We start from the raw sequence: 20,266 nt of genomic DNA, 5'->3' as shown, positions 1-20,266 counted from the left end.
AGAAAAAGCAAATAAATCATGTCCTATTTGCTTATTCCACTGCCTTTTGATAGAGCCAGAGTGTTAGTATATTGGATCTCAGAAACAGATCCTTAGGGAATATACATCACTCAACAAAGCTTGGGTTTTAGTGTGAATGTGTATCTTCCAAACACACATGCCCATGTGGGATGTATTGCTGCAAGAGTGACAGATGTACTGAAGAAAAAAAAAATTCCTATTTTTGCCAGTACTTTGCCAGCTTTCTAAAGTTACTCTAGTAATGGAGCAATTGACCATGCAAAGACTGAACAGCAGATTTGGAAGCTAGTTTGTCTCTATTAGGGAGTCTTTCTAGTTTTTAAGAAACCCATACCCTAGCTTTTCTCATAGTGTAGTACAACTATTTCCTTTCTATTTTTACTAAAAAAGAGCCAGTGTCTTCCATCTTGAGAACAAGGATTCAGAGCAACCTAGAAACAGAAGGACATTGGGATATCCCTCCTGACAAGGTCCTCTACATGGTCAAATGTATCCACTCCACGCTTAGCCTGTTTGCTTAAATTCTCAGGAAAACCTCTATGAAAAAGGTTCTGCAGCTTTCCTTAGTAATTCTTAGTTCGGTATAACTGCTGAGAGCATTCTTCATTTGCAAGGGCAGTATCAGGCATTACCTATGGTTCTGTTGAATCACCTGCTTCTGAATATTTTCAAAGGATGGACAACCAAGTGTGGCATATGCTCCATACCCAGTCATCCCTCAATGCAAGCCATTGTGCTGTCTCCAACTACATTTTGTCAGATCACAAAGTACCAAAGCATTGTTCTGTGCAGCTCCTTAATTTAGAAGATGTATTGTGTTCAAACACCTGTGAAAAGCCCATTAAATTAAAATAAATGTTAGTCTGGTTTTGTTATTAGGCTACAGTGTTTGGTCTGGTGTAAAATAAAATAAATTAATCAGCATAAAATCAGAATACAGAGTAAGGACAGGAAAGAAAGAGAGAACTTTCCTCCTAACAAAACTGAGCTATGTATTCACAAATAAAAATGATCAGTAAGAAAAGCAGTGCAGTAGAAAAATATCTATTCTGCTGTTTGCATTTCGGGTCACACTGTAGGAATTCCAAAACCACCCAATTAAGAACACTGATATGTTATAAAAATATTTATTAGTTCCTTGTTAATCACACTCTTGTATCTGCCAAAACATCTGCCATACTTCACTGAATTGCTACATGATGCTTTCTTTATTGTGCCATCTAAGTACATAAGATTTTAGCAGAAATTAAAACAAAGATATTATAAAAGTACTTTACAATGTGCAATGAAACAGAAATTAGCATAAAAATTAAATATTAAGGTGTTTTGAACAGTTACAGGCAAGTAAAATATGACATATGTAAAAACAACACTTAATTACTGTAAGATACTTTGTTTCCATACCTTAAAGTGTGTGACTGTGAACGTTATTATTTAGCAACAATATAAGATAAAATGTCCTCAACTTAAACATTGTATGTAAAACTTCAAGGAAAGCTAACTCTGTTATTATCTTGAAGAATGATATCATTGAATATTTTATGCAGAAGGATATTTCATGTTAGATAAACTTGATATCCATTACCTTCTTGAATCCCAGTCTTTCCCAAGTTCAGCTTGATAGCAAATAGATGGAAATTGACTTCTTAGCAATTCTATTGCTTTCTTCATTAACACAAAAGCCCTATTACATTACAGTGAGTAGAAATGAAGTTTCATTATAATAAAATCTTATAAGTCCACCAAAGGAGCAGGAAAAAATAATTTCTTCTAATAATAATTATTTTAAAGACAAAATTTTCTATAGTATGATGATCCAGCATGTATAAAATATTATCTGATGTAGAATGAGCAATATAATTCCTCAAAAGAGGAAGGAAGATTTCCAGCGCTCTCCTGACTGTTTCTGTATCCTTTTCCTACATGCCCAGTAAAGTATGGAGTGTGTATACCTTCCCCTTTTGGCACAAGGAATCTATTATATGTTGGTTATAATATTCTTTAATATAGCCATTGAATCTCCACGATGATACTAGTCTTTGTCTGTTGGGAGGATTTATAGATAAGACTTTTTTTAAAAGCACACCTTCAATTAGATGAATCTTCTAATTTCATTAGTGTTTTGAAAACTATCCCTTTCAATTCCTTTGTGCATCGTATGAACTGTAGCACAAGAACGGTAGCAATCAATGGCAGTAGCTTTTCTTTTCCATTTCGAATGAAGGAAGAAGAAAAGGGAAGCAACATTACTGTTCAAATGATTTCTTGACAACAATAAAGGTACTTTCTGCAAAGGCCTTTAAGCCAGCATTTGCCTAATGCCAGTTAATTGTTTCACCAGGCAACCACTGCTAGGGAGAGAATTCACAGTAGTGGTTTGTCAAACATGCTCCTGGGTTTCACACCAACCTTGGTAATGGGTGGTTGGGAATTTTGCAATTTGTGTCTGCTTAGGTTCTAATCTACTTCTGGCACAGACGAAACACAGCACTAACCAAAACCTCCTGCCCTAAGTAGTCTACATCTGATCCTTTGGTGGCAAAAGCATTTTCCTTTTCACTGAATGCTCTTTGGTCTAAGTGCACCCTTCAGTTATAAATTACAGATTCCCAGAAGGAAGGAAGCAATTTCTGCTATGAGCAAGCAATGAGAAGTATGAGACTCCAAAATATATATTTAGGGGGACATAATAGTCAGATGTGACTGTGCTTGTTATTAGGGCAAATTTACTTCAAACAGACTAAATTACAGAAAAATCTTAAAAGCTGGCCTAAAGGAAAAAAAAAAAAAGTTGCATGTTAGAGGCTTGCACTGATAATCATTCCACACAAAAAGCATTCTTGAGAATATAACCAAAGTGATTTACTTACTGTAGTAAACCCCTTCAGTAGTGCCAAATCATGTATGATGTTCATTGAAAAGAAAGAAAATTCAGTGAAATCCATGAGTAAAGACTGATTTTAAGACCATTAAAATATTAAGCATGGAGCAACAATATGGAAACACAAGCTTAAGATTTACTACTGGAATATCAGAACAGAAGTATTACAAACTGCCACACATTCCTGCTCATGGTTCAGTGTGTTTTGCTGGTTTGATAATAACAATGTGCATAAAATTAAGCCATGACAAGAAAGTAACAACTGGCTCTTGGGTAAAAAGGAAATAGAGGAACTAGTCTGTGCCAAATTGTATTCATTCTTTCTCTGAAAAAAAAATCCAAAACATGTAAAGCAATTGGCTTTCCTTGGTGTAGAGCTGAGCCTGCCATAGAATTTGAGCAATATATTAAAATAATAATTTTATTGGACAACTGCTTTTCAAATGTTGTTTCAAGCTGTGGTTGAAACAGAAGCATGCAAACTTACAGGAAGAAAAGCAAAATCATCAGGGCAGTGGACAAATACTATTTCATTACAAGTGTACCCAAACATCTTCATTATTCTTATTTTGGAATAAGAGCAGAATATAGCTATATTTCAGAGTTTTAACAAATATATATGTCATTTACTTCTAATGCCTGAAAAGTGAAAATTCTCTGTCCTTTACCTATATCCCAGGTATCACATGAAAAACTGAAAAAGGTATTTTGTGATTTCATGTTCTTATCCAATTTATTCTTCTGCAAACAGCACTGATTCTAAATCTTAAAAAAATCACAGATATAATCTTTTAGTCATCACTGCCACCATCAGTTTTTGAGAAGTACTAGAATTAAAAAGAATATGTGAACCAGAAGTGCATACTGTCCTTGATAAGAACAGAGATGCTATAAAAAACAAAGGTTTTCAAAAATGGAACAATGAAATGCCTGAAGAACTAAAGTGTTCCCACTAGGGAAGGAAAGGTTTGCATAAATAGGAATCACTTTCTTTCTCCTTTCCTTAAGGGAGTTGCTGTCATCAGAAAGAAATCCCAAAACTCATACATTTAAACTAAGCAACACTGATGAAAAGGAAGAATAAGAAAAGACATCGTGGTTGGAAAGGAAATATTATCTGTCATCTTACTTATTTTAATCAATTTCAACAGTGGATGGACAGATTAGTCATGTGAAGACTTTGCCTTTTACCTTTTACCTCTGCAACATTTTATCTTATGTAAGGAAAAAATATATATAAAAAGGAGCTCAAAATAACTAAAAGTGTCAGGGACTTCATAAATGTGTGTGACAGTAATAACCTGGAATCACATATTTTAAGATATTCTCTTGAGTTTTAAGTGCATTTCTCAGGCAAGGAGTTTCTGTGAGTGAAAGTAAGAGGGGTTGAATTGATATCTCCTTTCCTACCTAACCTTTTATTAATTATTTTTCAGGGCTGATAAAGAGCTTATCTGTGACACAGTCATTCCTGGATTCTGTTTGTGGGTGCTTCAGAGTGCTAGAAGTGCCACCTATGTCTTTTTCACTTTTTAGTGAAAAATATTCAAATACCTTGGAGAAAAATCACTGCAGCAGCAACAACTATAGCAGAATGCAAGATCTAGGAAGGCCAGATGTCTTAGAACAAAATACTGACAGTTTCTATAAATACTTCTGTGTAAATTATAAATACAGTCCTAAAAATGTAATGGTTTAATAATTTGTTTATATTTAATTAGTGTAGAAATTACATGACTAATAGAATCCACTTAGTTCCAGCCTCAGCTGTGACTTGCCTGTTCACATCCACTGCTCCAAAAGCAACATCTGTATCAAACACTGTAGTCACATTTCTAGGAAATACAAACAGCAGCACAACAGTTGGGAAAAAATTGTGATTTAACAGAAATTATTGGATACTGTGTTGGAAAATTTTACTGGTATAAGGCAAAGGATAAAAAATTTTCAAAAGATTCTGTGTGACTGAAAAGAAAATTAATTAAGCGTTCTGAGAATGCTCAGCTTAGGAAAACAAATCAAAATGCATTCTCTTCCATGATGTGAAATACTCATCAAAACTAAGCTGTTCATGTTTATGATGTTTTAGCATATTCATTGTTACATCATGAACAGTACAAGTTATGCATTATATCTCTCGTTTTGTTGGATGCTTCTCTACCCACTTTTGAGGTAGGTACACTTGAGAAATCTAGATATTCAGAACAAAGCCTCATTAACAAATTTAATTACAGCCTGGCAGTTTGTCCTAGAAGAGGAAAAAAAAAAAACACTTAAATATTTATTTAATAACAAGATAGTGAATATTAATTATTTTGTAACGACAGAGAATGACAACAGTAGATTTAATAGAGGTAGTTCCCAAGGCCTGTTCCCAAAAAGGTTTTAGAAAGTCTACAAGGTACAGTTTCCATTTACATTTTATGTTCTTTAAAATATCATTCATTTTCCCCAGTGTGTTTTTAAATAGGAAGATAAACCAGAAAGGCTTCAAGCACAACAGAAATTTTCAGCTGAGAAGAACAGAGAACCAAGCTGCTTGCAGAATGAACAGTAACGTCGAAGAGATGAGACACAAGTGTTTTCTAGGATAAAACTTCCATTTTAAATACACAAAAGAACTTCCAAGGCAGAAGCATGGCTACAGTGAAATTAATTTACCTCTGTCTGTACAGCTGTGTATGTTTTTGGATAGTATGTCAATTGGATGGTATGTCAATATCCATATCCATGGAAAATCCACTAAATAAAGAGGAAAAAAAAAAAAAACATGAATGGCACCCTTCCTTTTTAACTCTTTAAACAAAGTGGGGAATACCAAACTTGTTAGACAAATTTTTGTTCCTAAGCTACCCAAAGAATAACCACATTGATTCATTATGGGTATTCATAGCTTAAAAGGCTAGAAAGGATCAAGAGGTCATTTGGCATGATCTCCTCTATAACACATTACATTTATTTTCTAAAGCAAAGCATAACTGCTAGCCAGACTGGATTTCAGAGAAGGTGAGTTCATCATTTTTCCTGGCTAACTGTTCAAAACCTCACTAGTAAAACTGCATGTCTTTTTTTTTCTTTTTTAGCTTTAATTTGCAGACCTTGCTTCTTAGTTTACTTCCACAATAGCATTAAAAAAGCAATTTGATAGGTTTAATAATACAATCAAGATACAAAAAAGACCCAAGATACCACATATACCACATGATGTTGTAGAATCACCTCCCATTTCGCAGACAGAGGTCAATATGTGCAGGCCAAAGGAGAAACAGCAGCACAGACACAGCAGATAACTCAAAAAGGAGATGTGCCAACACAACTCAACTTTCCAAGTCCTCCAGGAGCAAGTACATCCTCAGAGGATGTACAAGGCCTTCTACCAATCACAGCAAGCCTAAGTTTATGGTTTAGTTGCTTTATGACATGAATGAATCCAAACAATTATCCTCTAACAAAAGAGGAGAAATTGAAAGGAAAACAATCGTAAGCTTATTGAAGTCTCTTGTGTAACTACATTCCTCCAGGCATGAAACTTTTGCTTCTTAACAAGAGGTTATTTTAAGACTGTATTTTAACAAACCTGCATATTTTCATTCAATGCTTTGTCCTGTTGCCACAGTGACACAGAAGCTGGCACATGAAAGGAGCTACAGCCATTCTGAAAACTCAGTGCAGTGACATAGGTGGTTAGATCACAGCTGTAGAACATGAAGATTAACTTCCAACACTTTTTACAAAAATATTGTAAGAAAACCCCAAAACAAAAACCAGAAACAAGATTTAATGATCTCATTAAAACCCATGTTTTCCAAAACAATAATCTAATTAGTGTTTAGAGGCACTGAAACTAAAAGCTAAACCAGAAACTACTATTTGTTTTTGATGAAGCATTGAATTGATAATAACAATATAAAATCTCAAACTTTTCATAATTCCTTCATTTCTGGCAAAACCTGATGAATGGTATCAAATGTGTGGTCTAAATAAGTTCTATTCCCAATAAAGACACGACTCAGCAAGGAGTCTGTAACAGGACAATTGTTAATTTTCTGGTAGGCACTAAGCCACAATATTCAACACACTGGTGCATTTTGGTCCATCTGCTAAGCTCCATCACCCTGACTGATAGCTTTTTGATATTACCTATTCTTTTGATTCACCACTCTTTTCTTTAACCTATGAAAGATTTTCCCAAAAGAAGTCATTTAATCTCTATAGACAGAAAACTTAGTCAATATTCTCTTAAATGACATGACTAATGACTACAGTGAAATACTGCTAAATGGCAACAAAAAAAGACGTGAGAGATTTAAGAAACTAAGATTAGCATTGTACATCTTCATTACTAATTAAGTGGTTTCAGGTCTTGAGATTGAAGGAACTACATCAAAAGCAAAGTACAACAATATTTTATCTCTCCAGTGATGAGTTTTCCATTGATAAAAGCTTCAAATCCATAAACAGCAGCTTTATCATCCAAAGGAAATATATATTCAGTTTCAATTGATTTACTGTTTTAATTGGTGTAAGGCTGTAACATTACTACCTGAAATGAGTATTTTTTGTGCAATATTTAAATTGTGATTAAAACATCAACACTTTCAGTGTAATACCTGCTTTTCACTACAAAATGTCAATCAGCATGCCACAATTAGAACTTCTATTTATACTTTAGAAATGAAGGTATAATATTCAGCAGTGCTTGAAAAATAGACATTTCCAGAAATATATAAGGAGCTGTAGAATTTTAATCTCTAAATCATTAATCAAAGCTCTTCCAGAGGAAGAGGAAAACATGGCCTTCTAAAGGTCATTTGATACACTGGCAGAGCTGGAGGTGTCAAGCTATTGCCTACAAAAGAAGTCACCACTGCAGTATATCTATAATAGTACAAAAACCATTATGTGCTTTTGTGAGGCTGCTTTGGCACTGAAACCTCTTGAATACAGATTCTTGTGCAGAGACATGTGATAGATTTGGTGAAGCCACAGCTCCAGCATGATGAGACTGCGTGGGGCAGGATGCAGGTGGAAGGGGAAGAGATTGTGGAATTAGGTCGCAGGATTGGAAAAGACTTGTGACTTGACAGAATGCGTTCTTAGGGAATATGCACTAAAAACCAAGTTAGCCTGCTTGGCTAACTTTTATTAGCTTATTTTCAGGTTAGAATAGCAACTTCTTCTGGAGTGACTGATATTTTACTTGTAACAGCTAACTTAGGTTGTCTAACCAGAGCCAAAACCAAAACACCAATACATTTCCGGAAAACTTTTATCATCCTAGGTATTCCTCATTGATTACAGTTCAGCCAAGGAGGTCTTTTAAAGAGGACAGAATGTGTATGCTACTGTAGAAAGCTTCTCCACAACAGTCACTTGATTACACATAGACAGAAAACAGACTTGAAAATAGAGCCAAACCTTTCACTGACCTAAGAACTTTAGGTATTTGTTTGACTATACATCTCTAAGAATAAAAACTATTTCTACTCTGTTTCAGGACTTGTCTTCATTTAGAGATTGAATTGCATCCCCCTTTAAAAGAAAAAAAAATATTTAACTGAATACTAAATAGCATTTTTACTAGCTTAACAATAGCTTAACAAATAGATTATTTTTTCAGGGCTGAGTTATGGAAAAGGACAGTAAATAGCATACTCTATCTGGGCTACAAAGACTATTATCCTTGCCATAAAATAAACACCTTCCAAAGGGAATGCATTTCCCAATCTGTCCTGAAGACCAATTTTTACAAGATTTGAAAGATTTGCATTTGCTAATGCGTAGGCTAAATAAAGAGTTTATGAAAGACTAAAAAGCTATTTTTTGAAATATGCACTTGGGAAGAATGATTGAAACTGATCCTCTATCAATGGCCCACATTCATTCATGAGGTTCAGAACACAAAAGTAACACTCTGTTTCTGTGGTGAAAACCTGTGTTGTGCAGTGCTGCGCTGTAGGCTGTCTATCAAAGGGATCATAAGTTCAGGATGGCTCTTTAAGCTTTACAAGGTCTTTGTTTAGAGCCTTGCATTTGAATTATTTAAAGACCATTTGATGATTTATGTAGAAGTACTTCCTTTGCTTCTCTTGAAACACACTGTGGCAGGACTGCAACTGCTGCTGGTAATTATGCCTGTAGGAAATCTGTTAAACAGATGCTACACAGATGTCACATGGTAACCACTAATTTGGTAACATCTGCAAACAAACGACAAATTACTTTTTATTATGTTAGCTTCAAACAAGTACTCAAAAAAGGGTTCTGATAAGCATTTATGAAGCTCAAGGGGCATGTCAATATACAAACAGAAAAAAAAAATTCTTACTTGCATACTGTAAATGACATTGTAAATGTAAAATGACAATGACTCTGTGTCATTGCCTAATTGTAGACTGAAATGGTTTTATTTGATTGTCAGCAAGGCAAGACTTCTGGATATCCTTTGCCAAAAATAAATCCTCTGGCAGGATCTATGGACTTTATATTATAATTGCATTAAAAGAGGGAAATTTCTGTTTGCTCTGTACTTACAAGAATGATGTAGCTGTTAGAATTCTGACTGTCACCTCTCCAGAGGGCCTGGTGGCTTGGGCTTAGTGCCAGCCTTGTCAGCACAGCTGTGGAGCCTTGAAAGACTGCTGTGAGAAGACTGAAAATTCCTGCCTGTCCTTTGCTCATGTGCCTTTGACCTTAGGCTCTTACCCATGGTCTCTCAGCTGAACTATGTTGTCAATATGTTTGCATCCAGCCTTGCACCTCCCTGGTTCTGTCCCAGATCCTCATGGACTCAAGTTCCTGGTTTGATCTGGACCTGCAGACGAGCCACCATGAGGAGGCCAAAAGACTGACCGTGGCTAGTGTCACCAGCAGTGACGGCCACCTGCTCTAGCTTCCTATTTGGGTGCTGCTCGGCAAGAGCTGCTGCCAGTCCCCCCAGCAGGCTGAGCACTTCCCTGCTAGTTTCTGCAAACATGAGGCAATGGGCTGACTTGCAGCACAGTAACAGATCTCCTGACTGACTGAACTCCTACCCAGTTTAAAAATGAAGGAACTGACACAGAAGATGAGGGGGAGTTCCTTGGAGACTGCCCTAGGCAGACCAGCTGTGCTTAGGTTAGGTGTTACCTGTCTAGATATGCTGGCTAATTCTTGCTCTGACAATCAGGAAGTCCAAGGAACTTCCCTGAGTAGTTTATGCTGTAGGCAAAGGAGGAGACCAATCTGTACATGGATTGGTAATTTTAAATAACCTCTGGAAACTGTTCTGGCATATGCAGGAAAGGAAAGGGTACACAGAACAGTCTACGCATGTAGGCACAACAGATCAGATATATTTTTGCATATAGTTGAAGATAATCAAGAGAAATTTATTATGTATATGCTGGAGTACTTGTTAGGGTCAGCTGAAGGATGATGATAACAGTTCCCTGATTCTCCTTTGATCCAGCTGAAGATGCTCTCACAATTATTACAATGGAAACTCTTATCACCATTTAGAGAGCCACTGGTCTTCCTGATGAAAGCACTGAATTCCCCCCATGAGTGTTACTCTAATAATAAGATTCCAATAAATTGATTTGTTTTAAACTTACAGCCTGTGACTTTGCCAGTTATGCAAAATATCCTGTCAATTTATCTAGTATGGTCAGAACTGGTGTGTAGCACAGTTTTTACAAGCAATATGGAAAGGTTATCTGACACAGGTCAAATTTTCTAGATAACAACTTTTTGGAAACTATGTACTCTATTTCAGTTTGTGACATCTAACTTGATAGAACTCCATCAGCATCTTTTATAGTGCCTCATCACCTATTCCCTCACCTAGGTGCATTTTTAACTTGGAGTAAAATACCTTCTGCTTTGCTCACCTTTAAATGAAGAGACTGATAAACTGAAAGCTATTGCAAAATTGCAGAAAGAGCACAAAGCAACAAATACTGAAAATGGATCATTTAATTCCATTAAATAAAACTTTAACTCTTGTTAGTGCAATCTCCATGAAATATATTATTGCAGTTAGAATAGGAAAACAGTATTTAACAGTTGGATATTATTCTGCCCTCATCCTGGGCTACGTGCAAAGTACCTCAAGCAGAGTTTAGAGACAGTAAAATAACCTCCCTGAAATAAAATGGAATATAAATTAGATTGAAAGAGAACAACATTGTGTTGATTCACATTGCTAGCTTTAATGTATTGATGAAATAACATAAAGAAGATAATAAATTTCTTTCTAAACATTTAAGTGCACCACATGATCCTAAAACAATCAGTAGAAGTCTTAGTTATAAAGCGCAACCTACAGATGAAACGACAGTAATGAATGTTCTATTATTTTGTCCTCTCAAGGCAAGTGGAAAAAGGCAAAATGCTCTTTAATTTACATGAACTACAGGCAACAGCTAGTAGAATATTGACATAAGAGGCTGCAGAGCAATGTCTTACTGCAGTTCAATATTGATCCAAGAACTAGTCTCTGTCTCTCAAATGCCTTTGGGACAAAATGAAAGGTTAATCTAACTGAACAGCATCCCACTTCTTGATTATTGTGTGAATTTTTTTTACTGAGATTTTTTTCCCCCTTGAATAAAAATGCTATTTCTCTTGTAAATTAATCATAAGTGGGAAGAGCTAGTGAAAACTGTTTTATTGTATTCTTACAGATAGATGCATTGAGATTCAGAATCTTTTATGTCTCGGTGGTTCAGTTCCTGTAAAAGCTACCAATGACTGAACATTATTTACCAAATACTTACCAAATTTCACCTACCTGAAATACATCAGGAATGTTAATATCCAAACAATTGCATGTCATAAAAAGCATTTACCACAAATAGCGTTTCCTCGTGTCTTTGGTGATTTATGCAATGTAGTCTTTATGGTTTCTCAGTACATTTATACAATATTGCTAATGTACTCCTTACTCACCAGAACCCATATAAATATGTATTATTTGCACATCTAAAAGTCAAAGGAATAGTCTTCTGCCATATAGAAATCAAGGAAGAGCATCAAAAGTGAGTTTCATGTAGTAAGATTTAAGCAAAGTCATTCCAGAATTGGGGAACATTCTACTGGCAAAGTTCTTCAAATTTAACATAATTTTGCCTTCAGTTATAGCAGAAATTAACAAAATTCTTGCCTTAAACAGTGATTTTCTTCTTGTTCTTAAGTCATAGTTGTTTGTTAGCTCATTGGAACTCAAATAATATGAATGAAGATTATCCTCTTCCATGTTTAAATAGCAAAGTAAAAGAATTGAGGTACTTGGGAAAGCAGGATTAAATGAGCCATAGGCTTAACAAAACGGGGCATAGGCAGTTGCTCTTAATAACAGCTGTAATATCCAAAGGCCTTCAGCAGTAGCTGTGCATTAATTACATGTCACCTGAAAAAGCAACAAGGACTAAAATTAAAACTATTTTTCCATTACAAGAGAATGGCTGACTGAAGGATGGTTGAAACCTGCTGCATGCTCTGCCTTCTGTGACTATCTTCTTACATGATTTGATTTATCTCATGAAAGGGATCCTAGGAATTGTGTAAATTGCTATAAAATAAAAAAAAAGTCATCTGCTCTAGGGAAGTACGGCATGGTTTTAGCGTTATGACTCTAAAGCAAAATTTGAGATAAAAGTCTCTGAAGCAAGGATTGGAATGGACTGCATGGGAAGTGGTTGAGTCACCACTCCTGGTATTTAGATGATGTGCAGATGTGACACTTAGGGACATGGTTTAGTGGTAGACTTGGCAGAGTTAGGATGGTTGGACTTGATGAGCTCAAAGGTCTCTTCCAACCTAAACAACTTTATGAATCTATGGATTTGCTGAAGTACAGAAGTACTGGGAAAAAATTAATTCTAACAGTCTTTACATATTGACCCTCCCAGAGTAACAAGAATTAACTTACATAATTTGGGCTTATGTTCTTTACTGATTCAATTAGTAAACTATCCAGGCCTTTCATAGAATTATCAGGTACATGGACATAAGAGTCTGCAGACCCCAAATTCTTACATTAACAATAACATAACTAAAACCCAATTCAGTGATTTGTTTTTTATTCAGAGTTTCCCCTCTCCAATAATGAGAGAAGAACAACAGCACGGCAATTTTAGCCAGGGGGAAAAAAACTCCCTGGTTCTTTTGTGGAGAGAGAGAATATTGCTCTTCATTTCTTTATATGACATTTCACTACTACAGCGTCACATGCATTAAAAATATAAATGGAATATTTTAATTTAAATATTGAATCAAGATACAATCTCTACAGTTCTTGTTTCTCTACATGAAGACAAAGCTCTACAACACTTGCATCACCTGGTATTTTCCTTCTGAAATCTCAGAAATAAGTATGGCACTTGGTTATTCAGCACAAAATTAACTACTCTATTGTTTTCTTTTATGGATTATTTCAACTTGCTCTTCTCCTTAATAGGCAAGAATTTTGGTTTAATAGAGAATACACAGTTTGCAAAGATTGCCGTTGCTGTCCTGTTAAAAGAGAAAAGATTTTTTTTTTGCTCAGAAAACTTCTGTTCCCAATATCCACCTAAGTAGTCTCTCATATTGTTTCAATTCCAGGGAGTTTCAAAACAAATCCCATTTTATCAGCATGCTATTCAAACCCACTTGGAATATATCTTAATCAGTATTATTAATTTTGTTTAATTATGTGGAAAATTTAGTGTGACCTACATTTTCAGTAAAATCATGGCTTGAACTAAGCGCAAACTCTTTTCTTAATCTCTTGCTGCTAATACATGCTGTTAGTAATGTGGAATTACCTTAATTTGGACTGGAACAACCTTGTCTTCAGTTCTCCTTTCACACAGAACCATTGTAAGACAACTATTTTCCAAGAATGTAAATTGTATTTCATGTTTCCACTCACTGATTTATAATCAGAAAATATTAAAAAAAAACCCAAAAAAAACCCAAAAAAAAAAAACAAACCCACAAAAAAAAAAACCAAACCACTGCACAACATCTAAAAAGAAACTTTGGAAAACTGATCCAGACTAAACCCAATGCAGAAAACACACAACACACACCTCAACTACAACAAAATCCCTAGACACAAGAGGACAGTATTAATCCAGATCAGTTTTCTGATAGAATTCACCTATGGCAGTAGAAGTGAGGCTAAGGCAGGGGACAGATGGAAGTAGGAGTGCTGCTCTTCTCAGCAGTGTCAATCTAAATCATCTGTAAAACAACTGGAATGAAAATCAGCTACATGTCATTTGTGACAAACTACACTAAGATATGAGAGACTGGGAAAGTTTCATTTAAACAGGAGTAGAATTTATGACAACAAAATGTCAGTATTTGGCTTAAGTGATTAAAACATATCATCAATGTGTATTTGTTTTCCTGGACACTTATGAGTGTAAAGTTATTTTAAAAGCTGATTTTAAAAGAATGATAAATGCTGTGTAAATGAGGACACTGCACAGAGCACTGACCTCTTTATATAGCATATGAGCTCCTCAGCATGTCATGGGGCTTTCTAGGGTTTCAGAGCCCATCAGTGGTAAATAAGTCTTAAGTGCAAGCTAGCTGGTCTTATGACTGGGTGAGTTCAGACAGAACAAAGCCAAAAACAATGCCCCTATTAAGCTTATTTGAAGCACAGGGCACAGGTTTAATTTTCTCTGAAAGGCATTCAAAGGGTATGCTTCAAAACTACTCTGAGAACTTAATCAACTTTAGGCAGCTCTTGATTTGGCTGAAAACTGCATTACTGCTCCAAGCCAAGTTAATGCAGACACTCTGCTAATGCTACAGTAACTAGAGCGAAAAGAACACATGCTTGTAAAACAAAACATTCAAGTCATAAATTTTTTCACCAAGGAATGTTTGGATCCCAGTGCACCGTGTCCACATCTCATCCAGAGGGTTTGTATCAGTGTCACTGGGAAAGACTTTTACTCTATTTCTATTTCTGAAAAGGCTACTTGATGATGTAAATTTTCCACAGTGACCTAAGGCCAAGTAATTTTATTTGTGAGATAACTGGAGAGAGCTGACACTCTAGAATACTTGGCCCCTTGCTTGCAGGATGAGGCAGAAGAAATCAGAAACTTCTTGTTCAAAGGTAATGTGAAAGGAACACAGTTCTTGTGCTTTGCAAAAACATCTGATGTTAAATTTCCCTCTGTCTTGGAGAGGCCCTTTGGAACAAAAATGCCTTTTCTCTATCTTAATGAGAGCTCCACATAGACTCCAAATTCTGATTAAGCTTCTATCCTTCTATAAATAAACCTACACTAAGGACTGCAAAAAAAAAAAAAAAAAAAAAAAAAAAAAGGAAAGCAGATGCTATTTGAAGTACTGGTGTTCATTTCCTAATTCACATTTTTCTGTCTTATGCATGTTCAAATGGAGAAACATTTATTAGAAAATTTTATTTAGACTATACCTAAATAACCTAATTACCCAGTAGGTCCTTCTGGCTTTAAAATTAAGGGTCAACTTGTGCCAAAGCCTTTACAAGGTCAATAAAACCTTTGCATCCACCCTGCAGAAAGATTCTGCTTTAGTGCAGAGAATAAATCAAGAGACAGTGACAATGCAGAGGAAATGTTTAAATGGCACTGACATCAGCACTTGACAATCTGAATTAAGATTATGGTTTGATTAATTTATCAAGGGCCAAGTTGAGACGAGATAATTAGGATAAGGTTTCAGATAAAAAAAAAAACCAAACCCTCCAAAAACCACATTACCCTGAGGTAATGTGTAGGCTGAGACTGAGAGCATGTTACCTACACTACATTTAAGGAATAAGTTTATTTTCTTACTCTCTGACCTATTTGATTTTCAATGAATGCATTGTTTTGCAGTGCAGTAAAAGCGAAATCAGATGGCCAGCTATTGTGGAATAACATAAATTATTAGCTAAAAAATAAGTAGTTAGTGAAGGAGAGAGAGCATTTGGGTTTTTTATTAAAACCTGGAAAAGCAACACTATGAGATGCAATTTTATCCATGTCTGTATACACTACACACCTTATGGAACTGGCAACTCTAATGGTAGTAGGTGCATTTAGGCCCGGTAGAAAACACATCAAAGGACATATGAGATCAATATATACTCAATATATACTCAATATACACAATGTATTGTGGCTCTTGTTTTTGGCTGGTTGTTTTTGCATTAGTAGTGGTTTTTGCATAAAAGTACTCTCTGCTCACACACACACAAAATGGGACAATGCAGTCATCAGTCACAGCCGGGTTCATGAGGAGAAAGTCCTGCTTGGAAAACTTAATTTCTTTTCATGACAAGTTAACCCACCTAGTTGATCAAGGGAAGCCAGCTGATGTAACCTTTCTGGATTTCAGTAAAGCTTTCAAAACTATCTCTCACAGTGTTCTCTGGCTGAGGGAGGGGATTGTGCTGCTCTGCTTTGAGCTGGTGTGGCCTCACCTTGAGTCCCATGTGCAGTTTTGACTGCCACCATATAAAAAAGACATTAAACTAGAGGGAGTGTGCAAAGGAGGGCCACAGGGATGGTGAAGGGTCTGGAGGGGAAGCCTTGTGAGGAATGGCTGATGTCACTTGGTGTGTTCAGCCTTGAGAAGAGGAGACTGAGGGGAGAACTCATTGCAGGCTGCAGCTTCCTTGTGGGGGGAAGAGGAGGGGCAGGCACTGATCTCTCCCCTGTGGTGAGCAGTGACAGGACCTGAGGGAATGGCCTGAACCTGTGTGAGGGGAGGTTCAGGTTGGACATTAGAAAAAGGTTCTTCACCCAGAGGGTGGTTGGGCACTGGAACAGCTCCCCAGGGAAGTGGTCGCAGCACCAGCCTGACAGAGTTCAAGGAACATTTGGACAATGCTGTCAGGCACATGGGGATGGTCCTGTTGAAACACAGGCCTCAATTGACATAAGTGACATAAGCACTTTAGCATAGGTATGAATCAGCAGAAGTGGAATTGCTGTATCTGACTGTAACCACTTTTGCAAACAGAGGCCTAGCCCTAGCAGGCTACAGTGGTAAGAAAGGAAAGGCATGTTGGCTGTCACAAAAGGCTAGGAAAATGCAAAGTCATAAAGTTTGTTTTCATAGATAGAAAATAGAAGAAGGTAATCAATAAACACAGTTATAGAAAAGCATGACAGCAGTTAGATGAATGTGATGAATATGTTAGATAGGAACTATGTACTGTGTTTGTAGCCCTAGGATAAAGAAACCACATGTTATGTAAGACCCCAACCCTTAAAACTGCAGCTTTTAGATAAGCAAACAAATAAGGGTGGATGTCAGACCTGTGAAGTATAAAAGCCTGTGTAAAATGAACCCCAGTCAGACGTGCACATGGAGGTGTTAACCCCTGCAGGTTCTCTTGGCTCCAATACAATGTGCTTTACTTTACAGTATCTGCTGAGCAGTAGATGCCTTTGAATCACTGTGCAGGGCCAGGAGCTGGACTTGACAGCCCTTGTAGGTCCCTTCCAACTCAGGGTATTCTATGAGTCCATGAATGTTGAAATACCTGACAGAGATCATGAATTTGAGTTAAAACCTGTTCAAAGCATGTATTCAGCAGCTTTTCTCTCCCTTGAGTGAGGGCGATTCTCCCTGATCTCTCTCATTATTGATTAATGCAATCACTGGATTGTAGGCCCTTTTCTCCTATTTCCCTAGAGAATGAAATTTCTTTAAAAAATTAGCATTGTTTGGCTGTACTAGTTTTGAATGGCAAAATTTACAAAATTCAAAATCAGATTCTGTATTTGAATTAAAACTATTATATTTAATCTGTGTGTTCAGGATTGATTGGCTGGTAATAAAAACTTTAATAACTGGAATACTGTGTTGTTGCAGCATCTAATAAGGAAGCTGTGCAATGTCTAACTGCTGACTATTTTCCCTGTTTTAATTCTTGCAATTTTATATTGGTGGAGATCCTTAAAGTCCCAACAGCCTCAAAAGGATTTCACCCAAGCACTCAAGCTTGTAGTTCATGATCAAACCGCAAATTCAACACTGCTGGCAGTAATGGATTATATTTTTAGCACATAAAAGGAGTCAAAAATAAATTTCCATCACCCAACAAAGACCATCACTAATCCGCAGTCCTGTAAGACCATAAATGTGCAGGTAAACTGGAAAAAAACCCCAAACCCCTCTACTAGTATTTTCCTACTAAAGATGTCAAAGGGGCTGAATGTGATGCTGTGGTTTGGAAAGGCACAAGAACAAATCATTCTACATTCTAGCACATTAGCTTATCAATGTTAACGAAGATTCGAGTGTGAGGACAATCATGTAGACATTGTATTTGTAAATTGCTAAACCGAAGACCAGGAAAAATGGTGGCAGTATAGCACAAAGAGCCCTGTGGGACTACAGAAAGAATCAGCGAAAATTAAAAGGCACCTGAAGAGGCTGCCCCGGGCTCATACAGCCCAAGCTCGGTGTCGGACCTGCCACAAGAGCTGCTGCACCAGGACACAGCCGGAGAGGCTCCCCAGGACTGGAGCGTGGCGCTCGATCGCTTTCTGGAGTTTAGAGGAAAACACTTATTTCGCTCAGTAAGACAGAGCATGCCTAAAGCACAAAATGTCAGAAAGCCTGGGGGTGCATTTCGCCCATTTATCTTTGCGTTCCTCCCGTCTCGCTGCTGTTTAAAAGGCTGTGAGTAGCTGCAGGTAAAGCACACTGGAGTCCGCAGCCTCGCCCAAGCTACAGAGCGACGCTGCCCCAAGAGAGCTCTGCAAAGGGCCACCAGCGGGAGCACCCGGGAGGCACCTCGAGCTGCGGGGCCCTTCAGGAGCCGGGACAACCCCAGCTCGAGCCAGGGCCCCGGCCTCGGCCCCAGAGCGGGTCCCGCCGCCGCTTCCCGCCCGGACAGCCCCGGCACGAACCGGGGCACCGCCGCCGCTGTGGATGCCCATCAACCGCCTTCCCGCCGCGGAGGCTCTTGGGAGCTGTAGTCCCAATCCGGCCAGCTGCGAGGCGGCCCTGCGGCGCTCGAACTACAGCTCCCAGCACGCGGGGCGGCGGGGCGGTGCCCACCTGTGGCGCCGGGAGGCTGTGCGATGGCGGCAGGTTTGTAATAGAAGGAGAAGGCTGTGGCAGTCGGAGCTGGGCGCGGTGGCAGCCTGAGGAGCGGGGCCGGGGCAGCTGCCTCGCTTATGCGAGGGGTCTCGGGTCGGAGCTGTCATGAAGCGGATGCTTCGGGGCTGGGGGTGCGCTTGGGGCGTGCTCTGTGGGGGCGGTGTCGGGTGTCAGTGAGTGCAGGAGGGCGCTGGGCCCGACGCTTCGGCTCGGCTGAGGAGCGGGGCTGTGCTCATTTCCCCACTGTCGACCTATATGGGGATCCCTTTGTCCCTCCTTCCCTTCGCGGGACGAATCAGCCTGATCCCTGCCGGCTGCTCCGATTGGCACGAAGGTGCTGCTGTAAATTTCCTGGGAAGGTTTAGACTGGCAGGCGGCGTCCAGAGGGTCTCCCAAAGGGGACGGGGAAAACAGACCGTGGACCTTGCAGACTTCAATTTGCCACTGCGGGAATCTGCACCCCTCTGGGAAACAGAAAGCAGTCGTTTCTATACGAAACATTTCTATAATGTTTCTCCCAGTCGCGGTTTCAAACTCTTGTTGGAAGGATAAGTATTTCGACTGCGGGAAAACGAAGTGAGAGCTGGCATGGGCTGATCTCTTGGGAATGAGGAAGCTTTAAGAAGTTATTTCCTGATTAGCAGGACTCTTGAACGTGGGCTGCTGTGGTTGTCTGTCCTTGGTGCCCTGGCCCCTTTTCTCCTCTGTATTTCCCCTGACACACCACATGCACAGGCAGAGAATTATTTGCCCTGGGATTACTTTGAGGAAGCACGGCTGAGCGGCCCCGCTCCTGTTGCCGCACTGTCACCAGCAGCAGTTTTGTCTTTTTCTTCCTAAGTGAGGAAATCACTTTTTCTTCTTAAATGAGGAAATCACTTCCTTCCTACGTTAATTTATTCATGTTTTATGGCACTTGTAGGATTTGTATTTTAACTTTTCTTTGGATGGATTTTAAAGAAGCTTTTCTGGGAGAAGGAAGATAACAGGCAGTGTAGTTGCGGCATTTCCTTGAGAAACTAAGGAAGATGTCAAAATGATAAGTGTTGTGTTGAAATATGTACAGTAAAGTGTATTTAGATGGACATATCTGAAACTGCATTAATATGGAGGTCACGTGGTGGGCATCTCTCAGCTCATCAAATCACTTCTTTTGTTGCAAGTGTTTAAAAAAATTCTGAATCCCTCCCAGTACTACTGAAGAAAATATTACGTACAGCTTTATGGTATTTGAGATTACATTGGCTGCCTCAAATAATACAATTAAGAGTTGAATTATGTTGATTTTCT

This window comes from Vidua chalybeata, chromosome 2, assembly GCF_026979565.1.
Source record: "Vidua chalybeata isolate OUT-0048 chromosome 2, bVidCha1 merged haplotype, whole genome shotgun sequence".
Taxonomy (NCBI): domain Eukaryota; kingdom Metazoa; phylum Chordata; class Aves; order Passeriformes; family Viduidae; genus Vidua; species Vidua chalybeata.
Note: the sequence above shows the minus strand (reverse complement) of the source record.